We start from the raw sequence: 21,877 nt of genomic DNA on the forward strand, positions 1-21,877 counted from the left end.
GATGCCCTCCTGGTCAACAATGTCTTTGCCACCGGTTTTAATCTTGTTTATGTATTTATTTTCCCTTCTTTTCTTCATTTGCCATGCCAAATACTTTCCAGGTTTGTTTGCCCCTTCAAAATGTTTTTGTTGGAGTCTTTTCAAATTCCATTCCACCTCTTTATTCAGTAAATGACTTAACTGACTCTGTAAAATTGTAATTTCTCACAAAAAAATTGTTTCCCCTGGTCTCTTTCTTAATTCAATTTCTTTTTTACTTATTTCCTTTTGTAATTCCAACAATTGCTTTTTATTTGCCCTTCTGTCATTATTCAATGTAAATAACGTTCCTCTCATCACAGCCTTATAGGCATCCCAAACCGTTTGAAATTGTACCTCTTGGTTATCATTTATTTGGAAAAAAGATTTAGGTTCTTTTTCTAGAGATGCCACTACCTCCATTTTTTGTAATAAGTCATCATTTATCCTCCACCTCTTCTCTTTTTTCCTCCCTTTAGCCAACCACATTATCGGGTTATGATCTGCACCTATTTTCGGAAGAATCTCTACTTTTTTTGTGATCAGCCCCAGCTCTTTTGTAGCCCATAACATATTATTCCTAGAAAAGGTATTATGTCTGGCTGAAAAAAAAGTATAGTCTCATACCCTGAGGTTGAATTTTCTCCACACATCTTCTAAGCTCTCTTGTTTAATTAGTTCAAAAAATGCTTTAGGTACTTTCCCATCTACATTCCCCCCCCCCCCCCAGATCTATCTAAGGAGTTCTGGATAGTTCCATTAAAGTCACCCATAAGCATTTTCTGATCGTATGTTACTTGATCCAGTTGTTTCATAATATCATTAAAAAAGTCACTCTTAGCACCATTAAGAGCATAAAGTCCCAACAACAGAATCTTTTTGCCATACATCTGGGTCAGTAGTTACCCAGATCATCGTTTTTTCCCCCCTTCTTGAAGATGGGGACAACATTCGCCTGCCTCCAATCTTCCAGCATCTCTCCTGTTCTCCAAGAATTCTCAAAAATAATAGCCAGAGGCTCCGAAATTACATCCGCAAATTCTTTTAGAACCCTTGGATACAATTCATCTGGCTCTGAGGACTTAGTTTCCTTTAAAGAAACTAGGTGTTTATGTACTACCCCTATGCTGATCCTAGGTTGGAACTTCATACCCTCCTTATATGTTGTTTTTTGCCATGTTGAGCACCGTTTCCCTCAGAAGAGAAGACTGAGGAAAAGTAGGAATTGAGCAGTTCCGCCCTCTCTGTCAAGTCGGCTGAATTCAATAACGAGTCTTTGGTTGAAACAAAGTTACTAGTTTATTGGAGACAGTACTATAGACCATGATAGAGATTGAAGGACTGGGGTACATAGACATTAACCAAGCATTTAAGGTATAGATCAAAAGGATTACTGAGGGAGGGGCATTCTATGCAGTGTATATTCACATCAGGATGTTACTACTTCGTTCCCAAGCTGAGGCCTTGGCGCCTTCACACTCCCACAGACACCCGGCCTGAGAAGGCTCTACTATCTTGTTCCCATATCACCATTTCAAAGCAGGCTACACAACAAAGGGACGGTGAGGGGGTGAGGGAAGTTAGCTAGCAGCATTCGGTGTTCAGTGTGGTTTACCCAGAACCCTTTACTTCCGAACCAATGTTAGGATGATGCAGCTTGACCAAAATACAGCAGACTTGACACTCTTCATTACCTGTTACAATTTCATTTTCTTGTCCTCGCAATGGGCCTACCATGTCCTTGCTCTTTTTTCTTACTCTGAATATAGGAAAAGAACCCTTTTTTTGTTGTTTTTAGCATCTTTGGCCAGCTTAAGCTCATACTGAGCTTTAGCTTTCCCAACTTTTTCTCTACAAGCACTGGTGATTTGTTTATATTCCTCCTTGGTTATAAGGCCCTCCTTCCAATTCCTAAAGGAATCTTTTTTTTATTTCACAAGTCTTTAGAGAGCTGTTTATTGAGCCACTTCGGCTTCTTTAGGCTTTTTTTTTTGTCCACTGAATAGTAGGTGCAGCTGCATAACAATCCCTGGATGAGCTCCACCACCTATTTCTCTACATTCTACCCATTCAGATAGTTCAGTGGAGGTCCCAGATGCACCAAATATCTACCGATGTAAATGACAAAATTGTGGTCTCGGCATGGTCCGGCCCCTTCCCAGCCGAGCCAGCTCGCTGGCAATAGGCTGGGGGCCGCCTTTGCATCCCCGGAAGGAGGGAGTGGCAGCAAGATCACCCGACATACGGGTGTTTTTTGCTAGGCGCGGAGTTGGGGCTATATAAGCCCCGGCTCCCGCCTTCCCACGCAGTTTGTTTTTGGCTCTCTGGGAGAGAGCCACGTCCGTTGTGGCAGGTTCCAGGCCTGGGCGGCTTGGGTCGGAGCTTCCCGTTGAACAGCTGATCGGCGCGCTTGCGGCGGCTGTATTGGGCAGCGCGGCGGGCCTTTGAAGATCAGCTGTTTGGCGCGGCGAGGCGCGCTTGCGAGGCGGTTTTCGGCGGCAGAGCTCAGGAGGACCAGCTGTTCGGCGGCGGGAAGGCTTCGCGCCGCGAGACGCGCTTGCGGTGGCTGATCAGCGCTGCGAACGGCTCTATTAGTATCTGGGGCTTGAGGGGAGGCCGGGACGGGCCGGGTTGGCACGGGCTTCTCCCCTTTAGGCTCCTCGCCCCTAGTGTCGGGAGCGTGGGTTGCTGGCCAATATTGGGCGGGCCCTTCTCCTGTAGTTTGCTCACTTGGAAGCTGAGCCGGGTTCCCTTGCTGTTGGGGTGGTGAACGATTCCTCCCCGGCTTTCTTTTCCCGAGTGGAGAGCTCGGGGTTCTGGTACTTCAGCTTGTGCATTCAGTAACCCTCCCCTCCCTCCCCCCCCTCCTAATCATACCTTCATTAACCGTTGGGTTGGCAAGTCCCAGGGTGGTAAACGGGGCTCGTGCCTGTAGCAACCCCCTCCCCCCCTTACATCATCATTACCTCTTGCCAGTTTGGGGTTGCCCCATTAACAAAGGAGTATACATCTCCTCTTAGCTTCCTTACCCGTGGGCTACTGGTTACCTGGTTCACCCCCCTGACAAGGGAGTATACTCTTCCTAAGTTTGGGTGGGTAGGACGAGACGGGGCCTTGGGGTCATTTGTAAGTACTTAGCCTATTTTGTTACTGGTAAGGATGGCACCATCAAAGGGGCAAGGCAAGTCTAAGGGCAAGCAGCCCGCTCGCCCACCCCGGGGGCGGGGTCAGCAAGGAGCCCCTGCTGCGGAACAGGGCCAGAGTGAGCGGGTTCGTCTCGCCATTATTAGTCAATTAGATGCCCTGGAACAGGAACGGGTGGCCAGGGGTGCACCCATTTGGGAGGGCCGCCGCCGTGCCACCGGTCGGTCGGCGCGGCTGACTTTCGAATCCGAATTGCTTGCCAGGCTGTCTGCTTTACAGGGTGGGCAGCCGGAGCCCGAAGCGCCGCTGGAACCTGACCAAGACGAAGATCCAGGTGAAGGCCCATCGGGCACGCCATCGGGCGGGGCGTCTGGAAGCGGGGGGATGCAGCCCCCTGGAGGTTTGGGCGTCTTTCCGGGTGACGGCGGTAAGCCCCTTACTCTGTCTGTTCAAGGTTGGCCTTGGGGTCCTGCTCAGCCAACCCCCCATATGCTGGGGGCAAGCGGGGTAGGATGGGGGCCCGGGTGGTTTGGTGCCGGGGAACAGGTGGGCCCAGCTCAACCATGGGCTTGGGGTGCTTATGCACCCAGTTGGCCGTCCAGTGTAGTTTCTTCCCCTCTTGGTCAGCAGGTGGGCGCTGGGGCCCCCCCTGCAGCCCCTTCCCCACTGCCCATGCCGAGCATTTGGCCAGGGGGCGGGCAACAGGGGGCGCAGTTACAGGGGGCACGGTTTGCATCTCAAGGGGGCGGGTGGTTCTATCCACCAAACCCCTATGCAAGTATCCCCTTTCATGCTCTCCCTTATGGCGATACTTCCTTGCCTTTGGGGGAGCATCTGACGGCGGCCACGCGTGAAAAAATCCTCCGTGGGGAGTACGTCGATGTTTTTGGTCTCTTGTTTCGGGAGCTCGAGAAGAAAAGTAAGGATGAGCTCGACGACAGGGACAAGGAAAAGATAAAGCGCAGGAAGGTCGACAGGTCCTGGTCAAATTGGTTGCCCGGCTTCCTGATCTATGCCGGGGTCATCGCAAGGGCACAGCCGGCTAGGGCGGCCGCCCTGTTTCAATATATAGATATAGTCTATAGGGCTTACACGGACTTCGTCGGGGCAGCATGGCTGCAATATGACGAAGCCTTCCGGATGCGGGCCGCCGTCAATCCTGGAATGCCATGGGACCAGATAAATCAGCAGCTGTGGCTGCAGCTGATGGCCCCGGCAAAACCGAATTCCGGGGATAGGTCCGATAGTGGCCACCTGGTGCAGAGGGCACAGCAACAGGAGACTACCCTAGGCGCCCGCGTTTCTGCGGGCCAGCCGGATCATTCACGGTTGTTGTGCTGGGAGTTTGCCTCCAAGGGGGTCTGCCCCAGGGAGCCTTGCAAATTCCGTCACGAATGCCCGCTGTGTAGCGGGCCCCACGCGCTTTCGGCCTGTAGTAGATCAAAGTCTGGAGCGGCCGGTAAGCGCCCCGGAGGTGGCGGCGGCGGTTCGCAGCCACCGGGAAAAGGGGCCCAGCCCCATCCGCCTGCCGGCTCTCAGTAGGTTAATGGCGACATGTCCGCCAGGGCCGACGCTAGCCATTTATGGATCCATAGCTGCTGATAGGGGCTACATGCCCTCTGTCATCCAGCATATTCCCCCTGGTCCCTTTGCAGGCTGTTGGGTGGTTGGTTAATTTGTACTGTTGCTGACTGTGGTTTGTTTTTTCAGGTGCTGTGCTCGGGGTGAGAGAAGGCGGGTTCTCATCTGCGGGCACGGCACGGTTTCTTGGGCTGCCCATTACGCTAGACGGTCTCCTGTGGGTACCCAGCTCTGGCTCAGTGCATGGGCTGCGGTGGAATGGCTGGGTCGTCGGAGGCTGTGCTGGCCTGGGATCATGCCATTTTTGTTCAGGGAGCGAAGGGCGTTGCCTCCTCGCATTCTTGTCGTTCACTTGGGAGGGAACGACTTGGGGTTGCTGCGTGGAAGGCCCTTTCCCAGCAGGCGTTGGCCGACCTCCGCGAAATTCGTCGCAGGTGGCCTGGGGTTACATGGGTGTGCTCGGCAATGTACCAAGCTGGGTGTGGAGGCACGCCATTTCCTGGGTGGAATTGAACGGGCCAGCTGTAAGGCCAATAGGGCCATTCAGAAGGCCATAGAGGGTGGACTTGGAATTTTTCTCCCTCATCCGGCCATACAGGTCAACCAAGTGGACCTGTATCGGCCGGATGGCGCTCATTTATCCAATTTGGGCAGCCGGGCCTTTTTAGATGAAATTCGGCAGGGGGTGCGGCTGGCTCTGGGCCACCCGTTGGGGCGCTAATGCCTAAGCAGAGGCTTGGCATTGGCGGTGGCTGGATGAGGTTTGGCCACGGGTTTTCCAGGGGAGCACCTATGGCCTTGCACCGGTGGTGCGGTGGTCTGCAGGAACCGTAGATGGGCTAAACGGCTCAGTACGGTGATGCAGATCACAAGAAGCCTCACCTGGGTGGATCTTTCCATGGGGATTGATGCCAGCCCGGTTGGTGATGGCTGGAGGCCTGGCCGCTCAGTTACAACCCGATGACGGCGGGTTTGTGCTGGGGGCAGGGTGGCTCGCCCTTTGGACAAGGCGGGGTCCAGGTGTTGACCCCAGGGCTTGTCTGGTCTGGTTTCCCCCCCCTGCCAGTTATATTTGTTAATCCTAATAAAGCGGCCCGGTTTAAAACCCAACAATTGTATCTGCCTCTTCATTCCGACTGGGGGGGCAAAGGGAAGAGGTAAGCTCAGAAAGTGAGGGAGAAGCACACTCCCTTTTCAACTGCAACAAGAAGGAGTTCTCAGTTAATTGAATGGTACTTGCCGATGCCTTGTGGTAAGAGTACAAATATTTATGAAGCTTCTACAATTATACACTGTTCTGCTCCAGAATAGACATGACTAATATTTTCATATTTGACAATAGTTACATTGCTCATGAAACTATGCTTTTAGGATGGATTCTGGAGTCTAAGGAAATATGTCAAGGTCTAGCTGGCTAATCCTAGTTCAGCTGCTGCATTTAAGCAAGAGAGCAGGAGCACTGTTAAATGGCAGCATTAAATGCTATAGAAATGGTGCATTTTCTTCCGTCTCTATTTGCAGCCAGGGAGAGGGAGAAATTAGAGAGCAGAGCAGCAATGAAAACATATTTCCCTCTTAAGAACTGAGTCTTGGAAATGGGATTGGTGATTCCAAGCTCTGGTATTCCAAGGAGGTCTCCCATCCAAGTACTTGCCAGAATCGACTCGGCTTAGTTTCTGAGATCTGATGGGATCAGGTCTGCCTGGGCTATCCAGGCCAAGACTAGCAAAGGTCTTTCTTGACAGGAGAAATGTCTCTAGTAAAGGAGTCCCCAACCTTTTTCAGCCTGAAGACACTTCTTGATTTCAGACACAGGATTGTAGGTGTGTGCAACAACTAAATGGCTTCCACAGGAGGATGTAACTAAGCAGAAAATGGCTGTTTTGAGAGGTAGAACCAATCATAAAATGTTAGGGAGCAAGGTTGTTATGCATAACTCTTAGTAGTAACTCTTCAACGTTTCCAGCAGAAGCTGTGTTTAACAGGATGCCCTTTAATGTCCACAGTCAATCAGATCTAGAGCAGCCAATCGAAAGCCCTTTTGTGCAAAAGCCCTGTCTGGCTTTGCCCACTTAAAAAAAAAAAAAAGAAAATCAACTACACTTGGTCAGCACCAGGAAAGGTGTCAATGGATTCCATGGTGCTCATGGACATCATGTTGGGGATGTCTGCTGTAGTATAGCCATATATGAACACATGTATTTCGAAGACTGCTATCTCATGCTTCTTCTACTCAAACCCCACTCAAGACAGCATACGGCAACATTAAAAACTATACAGAGATTGAAAATATGCTAATATCCAACCATGATGAAACAGCCTAAAAAGTATACACTTCGGGGGGAGGCGGGGGGATCAGTAATTTATCTTCATGAGTGGCATGCATTTAACCTGATGGGCTTTTGCTTAATTTGAGATAAACCTTAAGGTAGCCAGGTAGCATTTCCTCCTCTACAGTTTTCTCTATGGTTGACTGGTAAAGCTCAGGAAGGCTTTTCCCTGAATCATAACGAAGATGTTCTAGCAAGGATCGGCCATTGCGCTTCCATCCAATAAGGCTTTGCTCCCTGGGAAAAGCTCTGCTCACAAATTCTGGTATCCAAATCAGTGTGATTGCAAAGACTATTTAAAGCTCCCCCCTCCTCCCCATTCTCCATTGGGAAAATGTTAAGATGGTGAAGATCATGGCAAAAGTTAACATTTGCCATCACAGATTAAATTCTCTGTGGTATCTTTACAGTAAAATGGCTTTAATTTCTTTTTTCCCTCCAGCTTTGGCGTCTGGATAGCTTAATCCTCATTTCCAAAGCACCTGATGCCACTGAGTAAGAACACTGACTAGAATGACAACAGTTGCTGAAGCAGATAATATAGTAGGGGGAAAAAACTGTATTTGCAGGGATTTGCGGCAATGTTTTTCAGTCACCGGACTGTGAGAGTAATTTGAGTCTTCGCTGAAATGCTGCAAAATGCAAAGCTTAATGCTGAGAAGTACATAAATTTGACACTGCCAGTAAAATGTACACGTATCATGAGATGCACAGAGAGAACAGTGTGGAGATAATGCAAATGAATTTTACACCCAGAATTAAAAGAAATGTTTGCAAAGAGAGTTGCGGTCTTCTTGTTCATGTCTCAGATATGGAGATAACAAAGTATGCAAACATATTTATATCCACATCATCTAAGAAGCACACTAGATGAGCTAGAGATGGGGATTTTTCATAACTAAATGCTGGAGGAGGCAAGTCAACTGAAACTGTGGTTGTATATTTGACCTCTGCCCCTTGCTGTTTTCCCTATTTAAATAATCTCTTGAAGCTGTTATTTCATTCATGTGTATATAGCATGTCAAGCTGGCTGAAAGGGCGGTGGGGGCTTCAAGAGCCACACAATATGTGTAAAAAAATTGCATGTGGCTCCTGAGCCACAGTTTGGCCACCCCTAGTCATATTAGAAGAGAATATATATACCTCGCTCACTGTTGAGTTAATTTCTCTAATGAAGACTGAGGTCAAAACGTTTCATCCCGCAGGTATTCTGCAAAACTAATTCAGTTTGGGGAGCTATTTCATTCACACTTCACCAATGTTTAGAGATTACTTACCGTGGCCTTCCCAGTTCACACAAAGGCTGTTAAAAACTGTTTCCTCAAGAGCAGCCTAGAACTTTGACTCACCCTGACTGGAAGAATTGCAATTGGTTTTCTTCTTGCAATCTTTCAGCCACACCAAAAAGCCTAGCAGAGCTGTAAGAAGGAGTCAAAGGAGGTGGGGGGATTTTATTGGACTTGAATTATTAAAACAAACAGCTCCTGTGGCAACTAGACTTCCCAACCCCCCGCCCTGGCGGGGGACCCCTGAATTTGCAGCCTCCTCCCCCGCTCTCAAAAATCTGGAAGCGGGGGCAGGGGGGGCAGGGGGGGAGAGAGAACATACCTGTAGGCATCATGTTGTTGTAGAGCTTAAAATGTGTCCCTTTAAGGCTGCACAGGAAACAGGAAGGGCTTCATGGGAAAGGGTCAGTAACAGTTTCCATGGAGAACGGCCCCTCCCTTTCTTTTCCTGTGCAGCCTTGCTTTCGTTTTCACAGCAAGCAAAGTTCTGCTGGAAGAAGACCATGTAAGTATTTGTGTGTGTGAGAGAGGGAGGGGGCAGGGAGGGGGGATTCCCTGGTATGGAGGCCCTCCCCCCCTTTAGAAAGCGTGGGGGGGAGGGAAATATCTACTAGGCACTCTATTATTCCCTATGGAGAACGAATCCCATAGGGAATCATAGGGAATTGATCCGTGGGTATTGGGGGCTCTGGGGGGGTATTTTTGAGGTAGAGGCACCAGATTTTTAGTATAGCATCTGGGTGCCTCTCCCCAAAATACCCCCCAAGTTTCAAAACGATTGGACCAGAGCATCGAATTCTATGAGCCCCAAAGATGGTGCTCCTATCCTTAATTATTTCCTATGGAAGAAAGGCATTTAAAAAGGTGTGCTGTCCCTTTAAAAGTGATGGCCAGAACTCCCTTGGAGTTCAATTATGCTTGTCACATCCTTGTTCCTGGCTCCACCCCCAATGTCTCCTGGCTCCACCCCCAAAGTCTCCTGGCTCCGCCCCCAAAGTCCCCAGATTTTTTTTTTTCATTGGACTTGGCAACCCTAGTGGCAACTGTGCTCTCAAAGCATTTCTGGGTCTTAAGAAATGCCCATGTTCTGGATTTCCATGTTCTGGGTTTCCAAGCACCTGTGAGAGGCAAAGGATTTCAGGCCCTTTTGCCTGCTGGAAGTGGTGGCAGGAGAAAAATTTAAAAAGAAAAATAAGTTCTCATCTAGAATTCCAACCACAAAGTTCAGTTTTAATCACAAAATTTGTCACTTCCAGGGTAGCTCAAGGAATTAGGATAAAAAGAAGTACTTCTTCACCCAAAGGGTGATTAACATGTGGAATTCACTGCCACAGGAGGTGGTGGCGGCCACAAGCATAGCCACCTTCAAGAGGGGTTTAGATAAAAATTTGGAGCAGAGGTCCATCAGCCACAGTGTGTATATAAATATATATATTTTTGTCACACAGTGACAAATATATTTTTTTTGTCACACATATATTGCCACTGTGTGACACAGAGTGTTGGACTGGATGGGCCATTGGCCTGATCTAACATGGCTTCTCTTAAGTTCTTATGTTCTTAATTGCCAGGAACGTTACAGTAAGAACTTCCTGTAAATTTTTCTCTTTTTTAAATTTTATCTTCATCTTTAGGTTTTCTTCTGGGACTCCGTCTCTCCCCTCAACCTTCCTGCAACCCTAGTCCATGTTGAACTATGACAGACTTATTAAGCTTGATTCAGCTTGGTGAACCGTGTCCACCTTTTTGAGAATTGACCCCCCCCCCAGTAGAAGCGAGGGTCCCCTGCCTCCAGGCCCTACCCCCAGCCACCAATAGGGTTGCCAGGTCCAACTCAGGAAATACCTGGGGTCTTTGGGATGGAGCCTGGAGACTCTTCCCATTTCCTTATCCCCCAGCAGCTGTATTTCCACTAAATGAAAGTAATTTCCTTCCCAGGCTTTGGTAGTATTTTCAAGCATGACTTTATTAGGGGATGGACACACACACAAAGCAGCCATACAAACAATGAATCCTTTCCCAAACATGAACAGTTTGCAAGCTCACACTTTTGTAATTTCACTGGGGCAATGGTATAAATCACTTTACTCACAGGAATTACTGAAAGTAATGATCTGCTTTATTTCAACCAACTTCTGCAGACTAACACGGGAAAATGTAAGTAAGAGGAGGTGGAGTATTCCTCCATCCCATAATCAGGTTCTAGTTAACTTTTTGCTATCATTTTTTACTATACACATGACTTCTGAAACAAATGCAAAACAAACAGAGTCTGCGTTCTCTTTCTCTCTCAAACACTTCACACATTCATCAGGAAGCACCATGTGGCTCATGCCTGTTCACCTCACCCACCCCTCTGCAGCTTTCATCCTGCTGAGATTTAAAGGCACAAACACATTCCCAAACACAAAGACTTTGACAAGCTTCTTCTAAAATGTCCTGCTAATATTTAAAGGCACATCATGGCTGTTTGGGCGGGGCTCCCCTTGGTTGGACAGCTGGCTAGTGGGTGGGAGGAGCCTGCAAACTCAGAGGATCCCCTGCCCAGACCTGCAGGCTGGCAAACTTAGCCACTGATCATCTCGTGGGGGGGACTTACCACGAGAAAGAAGAAGGCCTAGACCTTATCATTGGTGTAGCATAGAAAGTGACATCATCATGCCAGCAATATCCAGATGATGGTCTGAAATTTGGGCAAAAACTCTGTGGTAGAAGCCAGTTTTACCTTACACGTTTTGCCCAAAGCCCATGGTCCAGATTGTTAAAGCTGCAGTACCGCAGTCCTAAGCTCTGCTCACGATCCTCGGCCAGTTTTCACAATGTTGAGTCCAGACTCAGAACTAAGCAAACTTCCTTTAAGAACATAAGAGAAGCCATGTTGGATCAGGCCAACGGCCCATCCAGTCCAACACTCTGTGTCACACAGTGGCCGAACAAATTATATATATATACACACACTGTGGCTAATAGCCACTGATGGACCTCTGCTCCATATTTTTATCTAACCCCCTCTTGAAGCTGGCTATGCTTGTAGCTGCCACCACCTCCTGTGGCAGTGAATTCCACATGTTAATCACCCTTTGGGTGAAGAAGTACTTCCTTTTATCCGTTTTAACCTGACTGCTCAGCAATTTCATCGAATGCCCACGAGTTCTTGTATTGTGAGAAAGGGAGAAAAGGACTTCTTTCTCTACTTTCTTCATCCGATGTATAATCTTGTAAAACTCTATCATGTCACCCCGCAGTCGACATTTCTCCAAGCTAAAGAGCCCCAAGCGTTTAAACCTTTCTTCATAGGGAAAGTATTCCACCCCTTTAATCATTCTAGTTGCCCTTTTCTGCACTTTTTCCAATGCTATAATATCCTTTTTGAGGTGCGGAATGCTGGAGACTGCATGGAGCTGGCGGGATTGGGGCTCAGCAATGTTCACATTGAAGTATGCCTTCTGAAGGCTGGTACCTCCACATGGGAGGGGAGGGGGGATTGCCTGAGTATTGGGATGTAATTGTAGGTTTCCAGCCTTCAGGCAGTAGCTGGAGGTCTCCTGGGATTACAGCTGAGATCTGGGCAACAGAGATCAGTTCCCCTGAAGAAAATGGCCACCTTGGAAGGTAGACTTTATGGCACTATACTTCATTGAAGTCCCTCCCCTCCCTAAACCCCACCCTCATCAGGTTCCACCCCCAAATCCTTAAGTATTTCCCAACCCAGAGCTGGTATCCCCCACTTTTAACCTCTTCCCACAATATGACCTGCATTTGGCTGCATTAGACTCCCGTGGCGCAGAGTGGTAAAGCTGCAGTCCTGCAGTCCTAAGCTTTGACCACGACCTGAGTTTATTCCCCAGCGGAAGCTGGGTTTTCAAATAGCTGGCTCCAGGTTGACTCAGCCTTCCATCCTTCCAAGGTCGGTAAAATGAGCACCCAGCTTGCTGGGGGAGAGTGTAAAAGACTGGGGAAAGCAATGGCAAACCACCTCGTAAAAAGTCTACCATGAAAACGTTGTGAAATCAACATCACCCCAGACTCGGAAATGACTAGTGCTTGGAAAGGGGACCTTTCCTTTCCTTTCACCCAAATATCAAACCATACATCACCCAGACATTGCAGGCATGATGACATCACTTCCTGTGAAATGCTGGCAATGAGGCCTAGGCCTTTCTCTTTCTCCTCATAAGTCCCCCCATCCCCCACTAGTTGCCAAAAAGGGACCTGGCAACCCTAGTTTGAAGTCAGGATGCCCACTCAAGAGATAACCTTGTTCTGGTGAAATTGTTGATACAAAAGTCTGCCTTGTTGCCAGTCTAATTGTGAACGGAATGTTTTGAGAATATTCACTGACTTTGGCATTCAAAAATGATGGACTGGAGGCTGAGAAAGCCAAGAGCCTAAAATGATGCCAGAGAGACTAGATTGCTTTAGTTAGGATTGAGTCTAGTAGCACCTTCAAGACCGACAGGGGTTTCAGGGGATCAGCTTTCAAGAGTCAAAGCTCCCTTTGCCAGATTCAAATGGGAGCAAAGATTCCTCCTGCAGCATCAACACGAGAAGTACGTCAAGCATCGTGAGATCTCTTTACCAGTGAAAACGAGATTTGGTGGCAAATAAAGCAGGAAGTAGTGGATGAAAAGCCTACTCTAGGACTATAATACCATTGAGAAACATCGGCGGCCATTGCTTGGAGGTCAAAATTAAAATAATGTTTTTAAAGTGTTCGGGACATTACAAATTGTTGGAATGAATTGAGATGATGACAAGAAGATAATTACTATTGGACATATTGTTTGTAATGGACTTTAGAAGCCTTTAAAAGAAAAAGGGAAAAAAGTTGCAGAGAGAAGCAAAAAGTCGCGACCGCCATTTTGAAGGATTTAAAAAAATTAAAAATTAATATCTCGGCCTGGGAAGCTCTGAGGATGGCGGAATTAGGCTTGTTATAAAAACAAGCTCTAATCTTTTGAATCTGATAGTTAAATTTGAAGTTGGCGAGATCAAAATTTTCGGTGTTTTTAAATGTCAGAACACAAGCAAACCCTTACAAGGGCTACTTTATTGGAGAAAATGCAGGATCAATTAGAGGCAATAGAGGCCAGAATGATGAAAGGCATGAGAGAGATGATAGCTGCATCAAAAAAAGAAATTATTGAAGAGATTAAAAAAGATATGGAAGATCTCAGAAAGGAAACAGAGGAAACATCTAAGAAAGTGCAGGAGGTAGAAGGGAGAATGAAAGTACATGATTCCACCTTGTTGAAAATGCAAGAAAAAGTGACAATCCATGACTGCAAATTGATGGAGACTCAGATACGTCTGAGAGGAGTACCTGAAAAGGAAGATGGTGACTTGAAAGAATATATAATAAAAAGAATTGCAGAATTTTTAGAGGAAGATCCTGAAGAGACTAAAAATATATATTACGATATGTATAGAGTGAACTCACTATGCCAAGAAAAATAATTTACCAAGAGATGTTGTCGTAAGATACATGACAAAAGAAATGGTGGGAAAGATCATGAATAAAAACTTTGAAAAGACATTGATAGTGGGAGGCAGCAGAGTAAGAATTATGAAGGAGTTGCCAAGGCAAGTGATAAATGATAGAAGAACATATAAAAAACTGACAGAAAAATTATAGGACAATGAAATGAAGTTTAGGTGGATAATACCTGAAGGTTTGAGCTTTGAACTTCAGGGGAAAAGAATCACAATTACAAATGCACAGGAACTGTGTAGATTTTATGAAGAACATAAAGAATTTGCACCATGATGGATTACAAATTATTGTCTTGGAATGTAAATGGACTAAATTCACCACAAAAAAGAAGGACAACATTTCATTGGATTAAAAAGCAAAATTGTAATATAGTTTGTTTACAAGAAGTGCATATCAAACAAAAGGATTACAAATTTTTATGGAATAAACAATTGGGGTTCGAATTTTTTTCATTGGCTGAACAGAAGAAAAGGGGAGTGATTTTTTATATTAAACAAGAATTGGAGCCAAAATTAGTGTTTAAAGATAAAGATGGAAAATTTGTAGCAGTAGAAATAATATTAAATGCAAAAAAAAAAATAAACACGTTGTTATTGGGACTGTGTGCATCTAATGGTGCAAAGGATGCTTTTTTAAAAAGACATTATACAACAATTTGATGAACTGACTTATGACCAAGTTTTGATAATGGGAGATTTTAATGGAACAATTAAGAACTCTCTGGATAGGTCTGGGGGAAAAAATAATAACAAAGAAGGACAATTGCCAAAGTCTTTTTTTTTAATTGGTCAAACAAGAAAATTTGGAGGACATATGGAGGAGTGTGGGGGACTATACCTTTTTTTCAGCAAGACATAAAACTTTTTCTAGAATTGACATGTTGTGGGGCACTAAAGATTTAGGTCTTATAACAAGGAAAATATAGATTTTACCTAAAATTGGGGCTGACCATAACCCAATAATGTGGATTACAAAATTGTCTAAGAAGTTGAGAAGATGGAGGTTGAATTAAGATTTACTACAGAATAAAGAAATAGCGACATACCTAGAAAATGAAACTAAAACTTTCTTTCAAATAAATGATAAAGAGGATATAGAATTTCAGACAGTCTGGGATGCCTATAAAGCAGTAATGAGAGGAATACTGATTACCTTGAATAATAAAGATAAGAGAGCAAAAGAAAAACAGTTGTTGGACATTCAAAATGAAATAAAGAAAAAAGAAGGGGAGTTGAGAAAAAGGCTAGGGAAAAAGAAAATCATAAGGGAAATTAGAATATTACAAATGCAAATGAGACATTTGTTAAATAAAGAATTGGAATGGAATTTGAAAAGACTGTAGCAGAAATCTTTTGAGGGAGCAAATAAACCTGGAAAGTATTTGGCTTGGCAACTGAAGAAAAAGTGAGAAAATAAAATTATTAATAAAATTGTGGTAGATGGAAAAGAGGTGATTAGTCAAGAGGGAATAAAAAGAGAATTTTTAAGTATTATGCCAAGTTGTTTAAAGGTGTCAAAATAAAGAAAAGATGGATGAGTATCTACAAAAGATAAAAACAGAACCCTTAACAGAAAATATGCGAAAAGTTTTGAATGATCCAATTGAAAAAAATAGACATTGAAGCTGCAATTAATGCAATGAAAAATGGAAAGGCACCTGGGCCAGATGGATATACAGCTAAATATTTTAAAACCTTTAAAGATGAGCTAACACCGAAATTGCAGAAGTTGATGAACATGATAAGAATAAAAGGTAAAATACCAAACACATGGAAGGAAGCTGCTATTTCGTTGATACCAAAGGAAGGTAGAGATGTCACGAATGTAAAAAATTATAGACCAATTTCGCTATTAAATAATGACTATAAAATATATACAAGAATCTTGGCTGAACAGCTTAAACAACATTTGATAAATTTTATAAAGGAAGATCAAGCGGGGTTTCTTCCCAAAAGGCAAATAAGAGACAATATCAGAACTGTTGTAAATATTGTAGAATATTATGAAAGACATCCAGAAAAGAAAGTAGCATTATTCTTTGCGGATGCAGAGAAAGCATTTGACAATTTAAACTGGGACTTTATGTTTGCAATAATGGAGAAAATGTAGTTGGAAGAAAGCTATATAAGAATGATAAAAGCAATATACACTGAACAACGTGCAATGCTATGTATAAACACAGACCTTACAGAAGATAAGATAATTAGCAAAGGTACAAGACAAGGTTGTCCGCTTTCCCCATTGTTGTTTATAATGACTCTTGAAATATTACTGATGCAGATCCAAGAAGATAAAGAAATAGAAGGATTAAAAATAAAAGGATTTACTTACAAATATAGAGCATTTGCAGATGATATAATGTTTATAAATGAAAACCCCATGCAAGTCACACCTTTGTTGTTAGCCAAAATACAAGAATATGGGGAGTTGGTGGGACTTTGTATTAATAGAGAAAAATCAAAAATTCTATGTAAAAATATGCAAATAAATAAGCAACAAGAATTGCAGAGACTAACGGGCTGTGAAGTCACCTCCAATGTAAAATATTTGGATGAGATAACAATGAAGAATATTGATCTATTTAAAAAATAATTATGAGAAGCTATGGCATAAAATGGATGAAGATATGTTAAAATGGAACAAACTTAATTTGTCATTGCTGGGTAGAATAGCTGCAATTAAAATGAATATTCTACCAAAAATAATGTATTTGTTTCAAACTATTCCCATTGTGAAAGAAAGTAAACAATTTGATAAATGGCGAAGAAAAATTTCAGAATTTGTGTGGGCTGGGAAGAAACCAAGGATCAAAATGAAAATTTTGACAGATGCAAAAGAGAGAGGTGGATTTCAACTACCGAATTTAAAATTATATCAGGAAGCAGTTTGATTAGTGTGGATAAAAGAATGGATAACGCTGTTAAACAAAAAACTCTTAGTGCTGGAAGGTCACGGAAATAAATTTGGCTGGCACGCGTATTTGTATTATGGAAAAAAGAAGATGGACGGTTTTTTCTCTCACAAAGAAACAATTTGCTAAATACATGGATGAAATACAAGAAATATGGGGATGAGAGAAAACCGTTATGGATAGTGCCAGCTGAAGTAATAAAAATAACGGCTGAGATAGGTGAAGAAAAGTGGTTGTCATATAATCAATTATTAAAAATACAAAGTGGCAAAATGAAATGAAAACTGCTGAAGAGTTGAATAATAAATATAATTAGTTCCAAATGCAACAAATAAAGAGTTTGGTGGATAATGATATCAAAACTGAAGGAATAAGAAAAGAACAAACAGAAATGGAAAAAGTTCTGCTTGGAGATAATGAAAAATTAATTTCAAAAATATATAAATTACTGTTAAAATGGTCTATGGAGGATGAAGTAGTGAAATCTCAAATGATTAAATAGGCAATTAATGTAAATAAAGAAATACAGATGGAAACTTGGGAACACTTGTGGAAGAATTTTATGAAGCTTTCGACGTGTCATAGTATTAAAGAGAACTGTTTCAAAATGACGTATAGATGGTATATGACTCCTAAAAAATTGGCAAAGATGAACAAGATGCCAGATAGATGTTGGAAATGTAAAAAACATGAAGGTTCTTTCTACCATATGTGGTGGACTTGTGAAAGGGCAAAAAAGTATTGGCAGATGATTCAACAAGAAATTTCTAAGATCTTGGGATATGAATTTAAGAAAGTTGCAGAGACTTTTCTGTTGGGATTACAAATGGAAAAATTTCCAAAAGAAGATAGAACTGTAATTTGGTACTTCATTTCAGCTGCTAGGACATTATATGTGCAGTTGTGGAAGCAAGAAAAAATACCAGAGAAATGGGATTGGATTATAAAAGTTATGACATGGAGTGAAATGGACAAATTAACAAGAATATTAAGAGACTATGATTTAGAAGTTTTTAAGATGGAGTGGAAAAAGTTTAGAAGATATGTAGAAAAAGTGTGGAAAATAAAAAGACATTGGACAATTTTTGATAATGATTAAGTTTTAGAAAGAAGAAGAATATAAGTTTTTGTTTTAATAGTTAAGGGTACCTTTAAATATTAGTAGTTTAAGTAAATAACACTGGCGGGGGGTCAAGTAACGGGGGGAAGGGTGGGTAGAAAGTAATATATGGGGTAGATAAAAGAAGTTATTAAGATGAAAAGAAATAGAAAGAAATATTAAAAGAAATAGATTTGTTACCATATGTTACCAATAAAATTGTTTTAACCAAATGGGAACAAAGATTCCTGAGTTCTCTATCTCAGTCAGAAGGTGGGAGGGATGAAGAAGGAACTCAGGAAACAAAGGTACAATGCACAGTGTTTAATTGCTTAATTAGAGCAGAGGAGACATTCATGGAGGCAATAAATTAGCATTGCTTGTGAGATAAGAGTCCTGTTCCCAGCAAGGGAGGAGGGTGGGTCCTTTGTCCTGAACTTGTGAATGAACTCAGGTTCAGCAATCTCATGTTGTGATCTCCCCTTGAAGTTTCTTTGTTTGAGGACTGCCACCCCGGAAGATTAAAACGCTCTCCCACTTTTTTTTAGGTTTGCAGTTTTTATATGTCCATTGACTCTTTTACACAGGGATTGCCCTGTTTGTTATATTTTTGAATGAGCTCAAGTTTGCTTGCTACCCATTTTTTATATCAAATGTAGACAAAAAATAGAAAAAAAGGATGCCTTTTTTCAAGACCATTCTTATTTTCCATTGGAAAGCCAATTTGTAGCAGAAATCTCCCTCTTTGCAGGTGGGAAAAGACTGGCTTGTTTAAGGGAACTGGGCAATTGCCGTTAGTTGGAAGACCTTCCCTGAATTGCCATGTCTACGAGCAATGTTCAGAGTAAATTGAAAAGGTATTCAAGGAAGCTGGCTTTAAAAAGCAAAAGAAATGTTTCAGAACAGTGAAAAAAGATCTAAAAAAATCAGTCCTTTCTGGAAATATTTGTCTGGTGGCAAAGCTTAAATGCTCCATTGTTTCTGGGAGTGGTAGAACAAGGCTGGAAAGAAGAATTCCTGTTTAAAGTCTGGTGACCTGGGCCAGCTGTGGAAATGCCTTGGCTCCTTGGGAGAATGGAAGTGCCTTAGGGTTGCCAACATCCAGTTAGGTTATTCCTGGAGATTTGGGGGTGGACCTTGGGGGCGGTTGGGAGAGGGGATGGAATGCAGTTCTGGCTGGTTAGGTGTCAGGAAGTGTGGTCTAATATGCAAATGAGTTCCTGTTGGGCTTTTTCTACAAAAAAACACGAGAAGCCATGGTGAGGTCAGGGGTGTGGCCTAATATGCAAATGAGTTCCTGCTGGGCTTTCTTTACAAAAAGCCACGGTGATGTCAGGGGTGTGGCCAAATATGCAAATACGTTCCTGCTGGGCCTTTTCTACTAAGAAGCCATGGTGATGTCATGGGGTGTGGCCTAATATGCAAATGAGTTCCTGCTGGGCTTTTTTTTACAAAAGAGCCATGGTGATGTCAGGGGTGTGGCCTAATATGCAAATACGTTCCTGCTGGGCTTTTTCTACAAGAAAGCTATGAGAAGCCATAGTGATGTCAAGGGTGTGGCCTAATATGCAAATGAGTCCTTGCTGGTCTTTCCCTACAAAAAAAGCCCGGCAGCAGGGTATAATGCCATAGAGTCCATTCTCTAAAGCAGTCATTTCTTCCAGTTTAACTGATATCTGTCATCAGGAGATTAGTTTTAATTCCAGGAAGCTTCCAAGCCCCAGCTGGAGGTCAGCAACCTTATTGGGCCATTCTCCCAGAAAGCTCTGGGGATTATTTAATAACGACTGCATTTCTATCAGCTCCATCTTGTATCTCTTTTGTTACTGGGCTTCTGCCCCTTTTCCCTGTAGAATATGAGCAACCAAAAGCAGTTAAGAACTTAGCATAGCGCAGCAGATTCATTTCTGCCTTGCACTGAGGGAGATCATTTTCTCTCTACACACCAATTGTCTCCCCGCAAACATAAGCACTTTTCAGTATTATTCATGCGTCAGTAAACTAGCATTATGTGCATAAATGACGAATCTCACATGCATAAATTGTGTATAAACTCCCTGCAACATGATTAGTATCCTGCAGGGTATTGTGGGCTGGTCTGAGATTGCTTTTCTTGCTTCCAATAGACCCACTGGTCCTAGTCTGTTGTTAACCCACGGGGGATCCTGATCTCTTCAGCAGCAGGGCAGTTAATGTTTTCCAACTGAGTGAAAATATTAACAAGTGAAGACCAGTTAAGAGAGTTGCCAGGTTGGTTTGCAGTAGAACAGCTCTAGCTGAGACCACTAGCACCAGAGACCACCAAGATTGGGGGTGTGGGGGGGAGGAGGTAGGTGGTATGAGCTTTCAAGAGTTAAAGCTCCCTTCATGTGAAGATAGTGTTATAGGATAGATTATAGTTTTAAATATGTTTTTTTTTTCAATATCCATGTTGTTATCTGCAAACAGTGGGCTTTTAAAAACAAATAAAACATTTTAATTAAAATCATGAATCATTAATTTTAATTTTAATTAATTAACATTTTATTTAATTTTAATTTAAAACAGAGGGGGGGGGGAATGAAGTAGGCTTCCCAATCCCCAGGTCCCAGCGGGGGATCCCCTGTTTTGACAAGCTTCTCCCCGCCCCCAGCCAGCTGGCCGGCGGGGGAAGCCCCACCCCCAGAGTCATTCTGTAGTTTTAGAGCTCCTGCAGGTTTAGAAACCTGCAAACAGTTTTTAAAATGTGTGCCTTTAAGGCTGAGCAGGAAGCAGGAAACAGGAAGGGCTTCATGGGAAAGGATCAGTCACAGTTTCCTCAGAGAACGGCCCCTCCCTTTCTTTTGCTTTCGTTTTCAGAGCAAGCAGGAATATTCTGCAGGAACAAGACCCAGTAAGTATTTGTGTGTGAGAGAGAGGGAGGGACCAGGGGATTCCCTGGTTTGGAGGCCCTCCCCCCCCTTTAGAAAGCGTGTGGGGGGGAGGGAAATGTCTACTGGGCACTCTATTATTCCCTATGGAGAACGATTCCCACAGGGAATAATGAGGAATTGATCCGCGGGTATTGGGGGCTTTGGGGGGGGCTATTTTTTGAGGCAGAGGCACCAAATTTTAGTATAGCATCTAGTTCCTCTCCCCAAAATACCCCCCAAGTTTCAAAATGATTGGACCAGGGGGTCCAATTCTATGAGCCCCAAAATATGGTGCCCCTATCCTTCATTATTTCCTGTGGAAGAAAGGCATTTGAAAAGGTGTGCTGCCCCTTTAAATGTGGTGGCCAGAACTCCCTTGGAGTGCAATTATGCTTGTCACACCCTTGTTCCTGGCTCCACCCCTGAAGTCTCCTGGCTCTGCCCCCAAAGTCCCCAGATATTTCTTGAATTGGACTTGGCAACCCTAGAATGAAGGGAGGTCTGACTCTTGGAAGCTTCTGCCCTGAAAATCTTGTTGGGCTCTGGGGCGCTAAAGGACTCTCTCGAGAAGCGAAAATGACTCGAGGCTATTATAATTTGGTCACATTATGAGAAGACAAGATCCAGGTAGGCAGCCGTGTGGGTCTGAAGCAGCAAAACAAAGCAGGGGTCCAGTAGCACCTTTAAGACCAACAAAGTTTTATTCAGAATGTCAGCTTTCGCATGCTAAAAGCACGCTTCATCAGGCAATAGGATGGAAGGCAAGCAGTCCTTAATATAGAGAAAGTGGGCAGTGCATTAGTATGCAAAATCATGGAAATGTTTATTAGCAAATTAAAAGAATCACAAGTTGGGGTCTGGTGATTGCTAGTTTGGGTTGACCGGGCTAAAACAACAAAAACAAGGCAATACATGTCAGAATAGCAGATTGGTGTCTATGTCATTAGGTATCCTGTGACCTGAAATAAATAAGCGTCTGTTGTAATGTTAGCTCTTAGCCGAAGTGTCCACTGACCCTTCAGAGGGCCGTTTTGTGGACCGACCTCGCTCAACCGGCATATCGGCCTGAATTTGTGATGTATCGTCCGATGTGACCGTCTGGGCCGCGGATTCCCCCATCGGT

At 43.7% G+C, this 21,877-nt stretch overlaps 1 pseudogene; it reads left to right on the forward strand.

Moving 5' to 3' along the window:
- Nucleotides 1-4,368: 4,368 nt before the first annotated feature.
- The window catches only part of LOC132569040 (proline-rich protein 18-like), a 49,631-nt pseudogene continuing 32,122 nt past the window's right edge, over nucleotides 4,369-21,877 (forward strand).

Source organism: Heteronotia binoei, chromosome 3 (genome assembly GCF_032191835.1).
Source record: "Heteronotia binoei isolate CCM8104 ecotype False Entrance Well chromosome 3, APGP_CSIRO_Hbin_v1, whole genome shotgun sequence".
In the NCBI taxonomy this organism is placed as follows: Eukaryota; Metazoa; Chordata; class Lepidosauria; order Squamata; family Gekkonidae; genus Heteronotia; species Heteronotia binoei.